Genomic DNA, 9,126 nt, shown 5'->3' on the forward strand with positions numbered 1-9,126 from the left:
ACGGTTTTTACACGCTACCCTCTTCAGCACTCGGCGGTCCCGCTCTGTGAGCTTGTGTGGCCTACCACTTCACGCTGAGCCGTTGTTGCTCCTAGACGTTTCCCTTCACAATAACAGAACTTACAGTTGACCGAGGCAGCTCCAGCAGGGCAAAAATCTGACAAACTGACTTGTTGGAAAGGTGGCATCCTGTGACGGTGCCACGTTGAAAGTCAATGAGGTCTTCAGTATGGGCCATTCTACTGCCAATGTTTGTCTATGGATATTGCATGGCTGTGTGCTCGATTTTATACACCTGTCAGGAAGGGGTGTGGCTGGAATAGAATCCACTAATTTGAAGGGGTGTCCACATACTTTTGTATCTATAGTGTGTGTACACACGTGTGTTGTTGCATCATACCATCGATAAGCCAATCTTCCCCATCACATCATGAAAGGTCATGTTGATGTTCATTTAACCTCAGTCTCTCTCTCTCTCTCTCTCTCTCTCTCTCTCTCTCTGTCTCTCTGTCTCTCTGTCTCTCTGTCTCTCTGTCTCTCTGTCTCTCTGTCTCTCTGTCTCTCTGTCTCTCTGTCTCTCTGTCTCTCTATCTCTGTTCTCTTTCTCCTCTCCCTCTATCTCTCTCTCTCTCTCTCTCTCTTTCTCCTCTCTCTCTCTCTTTCTCCTCAGATATCCAGGCTCTAAGCGTCAGTCCACCAGGTAGGTAGAGTATACATCTACAGTGATTATAGCAGTTCAATATTAGTCTACTTTATTATCCCACATGGAGAAATTCATATGTCCGTACACACCATTCTAAAACCCAATAACAAGTACTGTTTTATGGAACTACTAATACTTGTCAACCACAAAGCATTACTGCTGTTAGAATAACAGAAGCCCTGTCATAATCTGTCCTCACCACTGTGTTTTCCTCTCTGCTGTTTACAGCTGAACCCTCAGTCAGACTGGTGAATGGGACCACTTCCTGTTCTGGGAATGTGGAAGTCTTCTACAGAGGAGAGTGGTTACGTCAATGTTCTAGGTGGTGGAGCATGAGAGAGACTAAGGTTGTGTGTAGAGAGCTGGGCTGTGGGAATGCTGCAGCTGAATCTAGAGGACCTCCGGTTGAAGATGGAAGAGGAGGAGTCGCACTAATGGGTTGCAGTGGAGATGAGTCTACTATTAGAGAGTGTAACATCATAGGAAGAGGACCTGGTGTCTGTAATGGTAGATATTATCATCATGTGACCTGTTCAGGTAAGATACTTTTTATATTGAGATATTTCATTTGTACATTATACAAGATTAGCATATATCATGTTTTATGTTTTTTTCATTTCATTTAAAGACAGGGAGAGATGTTAGATGTATTTAAACATTATATTTGTGTTTGTCATATTGGTTTATGGGAGATGTGCATGGGCAGATCATTGTAGTTCAGATGTTACTGAAGTGAAGCTGCCTGATGGATGTCCAGCTGTTTATTTTCTATAAAGTGAAGTGAACTTATTCCTGTCTCCTGCCTGCATTATTCCCAACCCTGTCCTGAGTGACTAAGAACCCATTTCTACCTCTTACAGTATCAAACATAGCAACCTACAATCTTTTATCCAACATATTTGTGTTTAGTCCTTGACAGTGTCATCAACAAAACGGATTGAATGTTCAACCAACTGTTTTCTCCAGAGTCTGTGCAGCTTGTGGATGGAGCTGGTCTCTGCTCTGGGAGACTGGAGGTGAAGTCCAATCAGTCCTGGGCCTCAGTGTGTGAAGCTGACTTTGACCAGCAGGATGCAGAGGTAGTCTGTGGGGAGCTTGGCTGTGGGGCTCCTGCAGCTCTACAGGGGGGGCTCTATGGAGAAGGTGAGGGTCAGACCTGGGATAAAGAGTTCCAGTGTAAAGGCAATGAGTCCCTTCTCCTGGACTGTGACACCTCAGACAGAAAAAACAACACCTGCCTACCTGGTAATGCTGTTGGACTCACCTGCTCAGGTAAGAAACAGTTTGTCACTCAATCAACATTGTTTCTCACCTGGAGTGAAGAATATGAGAGGCAATATATAATGGGCTCCAAAATTACTGGCACCCCTGTCTGGCAATGCACAAACAATACTTACAGAAATATAAACACTATAATTATAGAGAGAAACTGAAAATACCAACATGTGAGAAATACTGTACTATATTAATGTTCCAATGGAACCCACCAAAATCATTTATTGATTAAATAAAAAATCAATGTCCTCCAAATCAAGGTTTCACAATTAATTGCACCCTTAAAGATTATTGTAAATAACATCTACCAAAATTAAACCAGTGTTAAGTGAATATTTTAATCTCAATGGTTGAACTCAACTATTTCAGTGTCTCTGTGCGTCTCCCAAAAGGTTGTAATGCTTTTGGATCAAGAAACGGACAGAGTCCCGGTCTGCATCGTCAGGCCTTTATTCATTGAGAATTCTGTTCATCACAATTTCAGAGTCCATCTTTTATACTCACACATCATACAAAAATCCCACCCCTTTTAGGCGGGCTGTTTTCCTCTGCTCTCCTAACCATCAGGTCACACACACATGTTCTTATCATAGGCTGCATTCCTTAGTTATCGCCGTCCTCACAATATCCTGCACCATATTTCATACTCCTTAAAAAGCCTAACCGTTTCTCTCCTCCCTTAATTGGGAGGCCTCTTCATCTTGGTTTCCCAGTTGTCTGTAGCCAGTTCTCCTTGTCCTTTGTTGTCTGGTCTAACTCTTACTCACATTGCTAAATAGTATCTCAATGTCATAATCTTTACTGGTCCTACACTCACACATTCTAACACATTTCACACAGTTTCAGGGTGTAATAATTAGTCATTAATAATTATTCTATCAACCAGGAATTAAATTCCACTTATTTAAGTGTATCTAAGTCGTAAGGAACTATATTGAGCCATTACATCACTTCCTGTTTCACTAGGGTATAAAAATGAGGTAACACGCATACAATATCCCTTTGTCATCCAACACCATGAAGAAAACAAAATAACTGGCAGTTCAAAAGAGACAGATGGTTGTAGACCTTCATAAATCTGCTAATGGCTACAAGAAGATCCAAAAACGATTGAATATACCACTGAGCACTGTCAGGGCAATTATTAAAAAATAAAAAAGATATGGAACAGTTGAAAACCTCACGGTAGAGGACGCAAATGCATTTTGCCCCCCAGGATAGGGAGGAGGATGGTGAGAGAAGCAACAAAATCCCCAAGAATCACTGTGAAAGAATTGCAGGCCTTGGTGGCGTCTTGGGGTCACCAGGTTTCAAAAAGCACCATCAGACACCACCTCCACAACCACAGGCTCTTTGGAAGGGTTGCCAGAAGAAAGCCCTTTCTGACACCAAGACACAGACGCAAGCGCTTTGAGTTTGCCAAACGTCATTTACATTATGACTGGAAGAAGGTGCTCTGGTCAGATGAGACCAAAATTGAACGTTTTGGTCAGATACAGCATCGACATGTTTGGCGTCGAAACAGAGATGCATACAAGGAGAGGCACCTCATACCCACAGTGAAATATGGTGGTGGGTCAGTGATGATTTGGGGCTGTTTTAATTCCACTTGATTGCATAAGGAATTCCACCAAGTATCAGGCAATTTCGGCTGACAATCTAGTTTTCTCTGCCAGAAGACTGGGACTTGGCCGTACGTGGACATTCCAACAAGACAATGACCCAAAACATACCTCAAGATCCACACAGAAATGGTTCTGTGACAAAAAATATATATGTTCTGCCATGGCCATCTCAGTCAGACCTCAATCCAATCGAAAATATGTGGGCTGATTTGAAGATGGCAGTTGATAAGCGCAAACCCAAGAATGTGAAGGATCTTGAAAGGATCTGCATAGAGGAATGGTCCAAAATCCCTCCAAATGTGTTCCTTAACCTTGTCAAAGATTACAGGAAAAGACTCCATGCTGTTATCCTTGCCAGAGGTTGTTGCACTAAGTACTAAATGAGGAGTGCCAATAATTATGAAACCTTGATTTAGGTGACTTTTATTTTGTATTAAATACTTGTATGATTTTGGTTGGTTCCATTGAAACAATAATAAAGTACAGTATTGTTTATATTTTTTAAGTATTGTTGGTGCAGTCAGGGGTGCCAGTAATTTTGGAGCCCACTGTAGATGTGTTTTAGTGAGAAAATAGTAAGATTACTGTCTCTCTCTTCTTTTCTCAGAGCCTGGTGATGTGAGGCTGGTGGGAGGAGGCAGTCGCTGTGCTGGTGGACTGGAGCGGTACTACCAGGGAGAGTGGAGGACTGTGGGAGGTGAAGACAGGAACAAGGAGGCTGTAGCTGCAGTAGTGTGTAGACAGCTGGGTTGTGGCTCCACTGTTTCAGTACTACCTGGAAACACCACTAGAGGGTTTGGAGTTTACTGTTCTGGGTCTGAGCCTTCACTGAGGGAGTGTGGGAGAACAAATCTCCTTCCTGGACTCACAGTGATCTGCTCAGGTAATATCAAGATATTATAGTTATATTCAACTGATTTCCTTCATTCATACAACTTCCTCTGCACTGCTCACGATGACTGTTTAGCTTGTCAGTCTGCTTTGCAAAATAAATCACTCAGTCAAGTAGGAATCAAATACAACTTAAATATCCCAGAATGCTTTTGTATTTGAGTGTTATCTCAGTGAACGTCTCTCCTCACTACCACTGTCACATGTCATGTTATTGTCATATCTAAATGAGGAAAGTAGTTGAGGAGCTACGTTTTCTTTTTCTCTCTCTCTTGTTCCAGATGTCCTGCTTCAGCCTGATATCAACATATGTTGTCTCAGTGACTGTAGGCCCACTACTCATGTTGCCCTGTGAGGGAGGGTGGCTAGCACTGTTACATGCTGATGTTATTGTCAAATCTATAGGAAACTAGTTGAAGAGGTTTTTCTTGTTCTCTTTTATTGTTACAGATCTCCTGGTCCAGCCTGATATCTTCCTGACTGACTCAATGGGAGGGGTCTCCAGGGGCCACCAGGGGCCCGAAGTGTTTAGGGGCTACAACTTCACCATCACCTGCTCCACTCAGCCACAGTACCCAGGAGGCTCCTTCCTCCTCACGTTCACCGGCTCCAACAGAACCCAGACCCAGCCAGCTGTCAATCACTCTGCTGCCTTCCTCTTCCCTGCTGCAGATGACTCCCACCAAGGGAACTACAGCTGTGTTTATGACAATTATGTTTTCTCTCATAACTTCTCCTCTGAGAGTGAGCTCCTCTCCCTCACCGTCACAGGTAACTGAACATTAACCAGACTTATAACTTTGTCATTGACAGATTTCCCACAGATCTATGTGATGATGACCAGTCCCCTCATCAAAGGTGTTTCTGTTTGCAGCCTCTCCTCTGCCAGCCTTCATCATCAGACACGTTGTAGTGCTGCTGATCCTACTGACAGCCATCACCACCATCTACCTGTACTACAAGGTAAAGACAGTTACTCAGACGTTACAAGTCATTTAAATGTTTGTGTCTATGAGCAGGGTTCAGATTCTACATTGGTCTATATATGTGTTTAAGGTGTGTGATTAACCAGATGAGAATGAGAGGCGCGCAGAGAATGAGACACAGAGACACACACACACACAGAGAGAACGAGAGACCGGGATTTTAATAATAGCTGAAAAGTTCAGAATTAGTTTATCTTTCTAGAACCTTGGAAGACATCTAAAAAGAGTGACAGCAACCACCATGATTCCTTTTAGTTAGTTTTTTTGTAACCATGGTAACATGGGGTTTTGGGTAACATGGGGTTTTGGGTAACATGGGGTTTGGGTAACATGGGGTTTTGGGTAACATGGGGTTTTGGGTAACATGGGGTTTTGGTAACATGGGGTTTTGGTAACATGGGGTTTTGGTAACATGGGGGTTTTGGTAACATGGGGTTTTGGGTAACATGGGGTTTTGGTAACATGGGGTTTTGGTAACATGGGGTTTTAATTATTTTAAGAGAGTAGCTCAATTACGTCTGTTTTGTGTTCCAGAATGTATTGCTGCTTTTAGCTTTTGTCTTTATGTCTTAATCTTATTTAGTGTTTCTCTTAGAGTCTTTATCTTGAAGTGTTTCCATTATTTGTCCATGACTGACTCACTCACTCACTCACTGACTCACTCACTCACTCTTGGTGCTGTGTCTCCCTAGACCACCAGGAGGCAGAAGAGAGTGAACAGGGTGAGCAGCGTGGATCTTTATGTTGATGCCAATGCCATGGAGATGGTCTCTCTGAGCTCCAGAGCTGAAGCTGGACCGGGAGAGGAGAGAGCAGCCCAGGGGACTGAGTAGGAGTAGAATGATGCTGACCCTACATGCTGATCTTAGGTCAGTTTTGTGTTTTAAATCTATGGTCAGCAGTGGACTGGTGTTTATAATGTGGTGAAAAACCTTAAGTGGTTCTAATTTTAATAACACAAGTTAAGAATTAGTTTCTTTTTATAACCTTGGAAGAAATCTAAAAGGAGTGATTGTAATCACCATTATTAATTTTAGTTTGTTTTTTTGTAACCATGGTAACATGGGGTTTTGGTAACATGGGGTTTTGGTAACATGGGGTTTTGGGTAACATGGGGTTTTGGGTAACATGTGGTTTTGGTAACATGGGGTTTTGGTAACATGGGGTTTTGGGTAACATGGGGTTTTGGTAACATGGGGTATTGGTAACATGGGGTATTGGTAACATGGGGTTTTGGGTAACATGAGGTTTTGGTAACATGGGGGTTTTGGTAACATGGGGTTTTGGTAACATGGGGTTTTGGGTAACATGGGGTTTTGGGTAACATGGAGTTTTGGTAACATGGGGTTTTGGGTAACATGGGGTTTTGATTATTTTTAGAGAGTAGCTCAATTACGTCTGTTTTGTGTTCCAGAATGTATTGCTGCTTTTAGCTTTTGTCTTTATGTCTTTATCTTATTTAGTGTTTCTCTTAGATTCTTCATCTTGAAGGGTTTCCATTATTAGTCCATGTATTATTATAATCATCTGTTCATTCTTTGTATTTTGAAACATTTGAATAAAGGGGTCATTTTAGTTTGTTGTTGGGGTTTGTTTTGTTGCTGTTGTTTACCTCTCATGATGTTATTGATTATACATTTTATGATATTGACTGATGTAGATTATTGTTATGTTGTTAGTAGTATAGAGATAATGATGTTATTCATTATAAATATTATGGTATTGATTATTATGTAGATTATTGTTATGATGTTTGTACTATATAGAGATATTTGTGTTATTCTCTTATGATCTGTGGGTTACAGAAAAAGTATAGTACTTAGTTCAGGTCTGATATACATTAAATTGTGAATATGCTGTGTGCAAATCAATCAATTAATCAAATTAAAGTAAATACAAATGGTAATATATATAAATGATCTCAAAGGTATTGTTGAGAAGTGTTTATTTCATATTTGTGATGTGAGTGCAGATTATGTTGATGTTATGTTATTTACCCTTTACAGATAAAGACCTGTTGCTCTCTAAACTGCCATGTAATCACTGAATGCTTTTAATAAACTCACAGGCTGTCAGTCTTGTGTGATTTCTCTCTTGGACAGACTACAACATACAGTATTAATTAACTGAGATCAGTCTTGTGTGATTTCTCTCTTAGACAGACTACAACATACAGTATGAATTAACTGAGATCAGTCTTGTGTGATTTCCAACCAAGTTTTTCACACATATGATAATGATAGTAGATAGCTGGATGGAAGCAGTGTAGAAAAAGTAACCAACTGTCATACTTGAGTAAAAGTAAAGATACCTTAATAGAAAATGACTCAAGTAAAAGTGAAAGTCACCCAGTAAAACATTTGGTTTTAAATATACTTCATGATCAAGAAAAAAATTATATATTTTATTTCAAATTCCGTATATTAAGCAAACCAGGCAGGCAGCACGTTTTTTGGGGAAGTGTGTTCCACTACTAACAGAGGAACAGGGGGAAGTGTGTTCCACTACTAACAGAGGAACAGGGGGAAGTGTGTTCCACTACTAACAGAGGAACAGGGGGAAGTGTGTTCCACTACTAACAGAGGAACAGGGGGAAGTGTGTTCCACTACTAACAGAGGAACAGGGGGAAGTGTGTTCCACTACTAACAGAGGAACAGGGGGAAGTGTGTTCCACTACTAACAGAGGAACAGGGGGAAGTGTGTTCCACTACTAACAGAGGAACAGGGGGAAGTGTGTTCCACTACTAACAGAGGAACAGGGGGAAGTGTGTTCCACTACTAACAGAGGAACAGGGGGAAGTGTGTTCCACTACTAACAGAGGAACAGGGGGAAGTGTGTTCCACTACTAACAGAGGAACAGGGGGAAGTGTGTGTGTGTTTGTGTGCATGTGTACCAGCTCTGTCTCACTCAAATGCCCATTCCAGCAGACTGTGCTCTCTCTCTCTCTCTCTCTCTCTCTCTCTCTCTCTCTCTCTCTCTCTCTCTCTCTCTCTCTCTCTCTCTCTCTCTCTCTCTCTCTCTCTCTCTCTCTCCTCTCTCTCTCTCTCTCTCTCTCTCTCTCTAATTTCAATTTCAATTTAAGGGCTTTATTGGCATGGGAAACGTATGTTAACATTGCCAAAGCAAGTGAAGTAGATAGTAAACAAAAGTGAAATAAAAAATAAATATTAACAGTAACCATTACACTCAGAAGTTCCAAAAGAATAAAGGCATTTCAAATGTCATATTATGTATATATATACAGTGTTGTAACAATGTGCAAATAGTTAAAGTACAAATGGGAAAATAAATAAACATAATATGGGTTGTATTTACAATGGTGTTTGTTCTTCACTGGTTGACCTTTTGTTGTGGCAACAGGTCACAAATCTAGCAGCTGTGATGGCACATTGTGCTCTCTCTCTCTCTCTCTCTCTCACACACACACACACACACACACACACACACACACACACACACACACACACACACACACACACACACACACACACACACACACACACACACACACACACACACACACACACACACACACACACACACACACACACCTTCTCTGGCTTTGGTTGATGACAGAGAAAGGGAGAGGTGCATAGCTACACTCCAATTCTATAAGTTTGGGTGTGTGTGTTCAGAACTCTGG

At 41.4% G+C, this 9,126-nt stretch overlaps 1 long non-coding RNA gene across 1 annotated transcript; it reads left to right on the forward strand.

Annotated features, from left to right (window-relative positions):
* The first annotated feature begins 1,960 nt into the window (after window positions 1-1,960).
* Window positions 1,961-6,397, forward strand: LOC311120396. The gene is made up of 4 exons (XR_014612154.1): window positions 1,961-1,975; window positions 4,211-4,268; window positions 4,945-5,457; window positions 6,173-6,397. It is a non-coding gene; the product is annotated as an uncharacterized lncRNA (long non-coding RNA).
* Window positions 6,398-9,126: the final 2,729 nt, after the last annotated feature.

The sequence above is a fragment of the Coregonus lavaretus genome (genome assembly GCF_964263955.1).
Source record: "Coregonus lavaretus genome assembly, contig: HAP1_SCAFFOLD_1271, whole genome shotgun sequence".
Taxonomy (NCBI): domain Eukaryota; kingdom Metazoa; phylum Chordata; class Actinopteri; order Salmoniformes; family Salmonidae; genus Coregonus; species Coregonus lavaretus.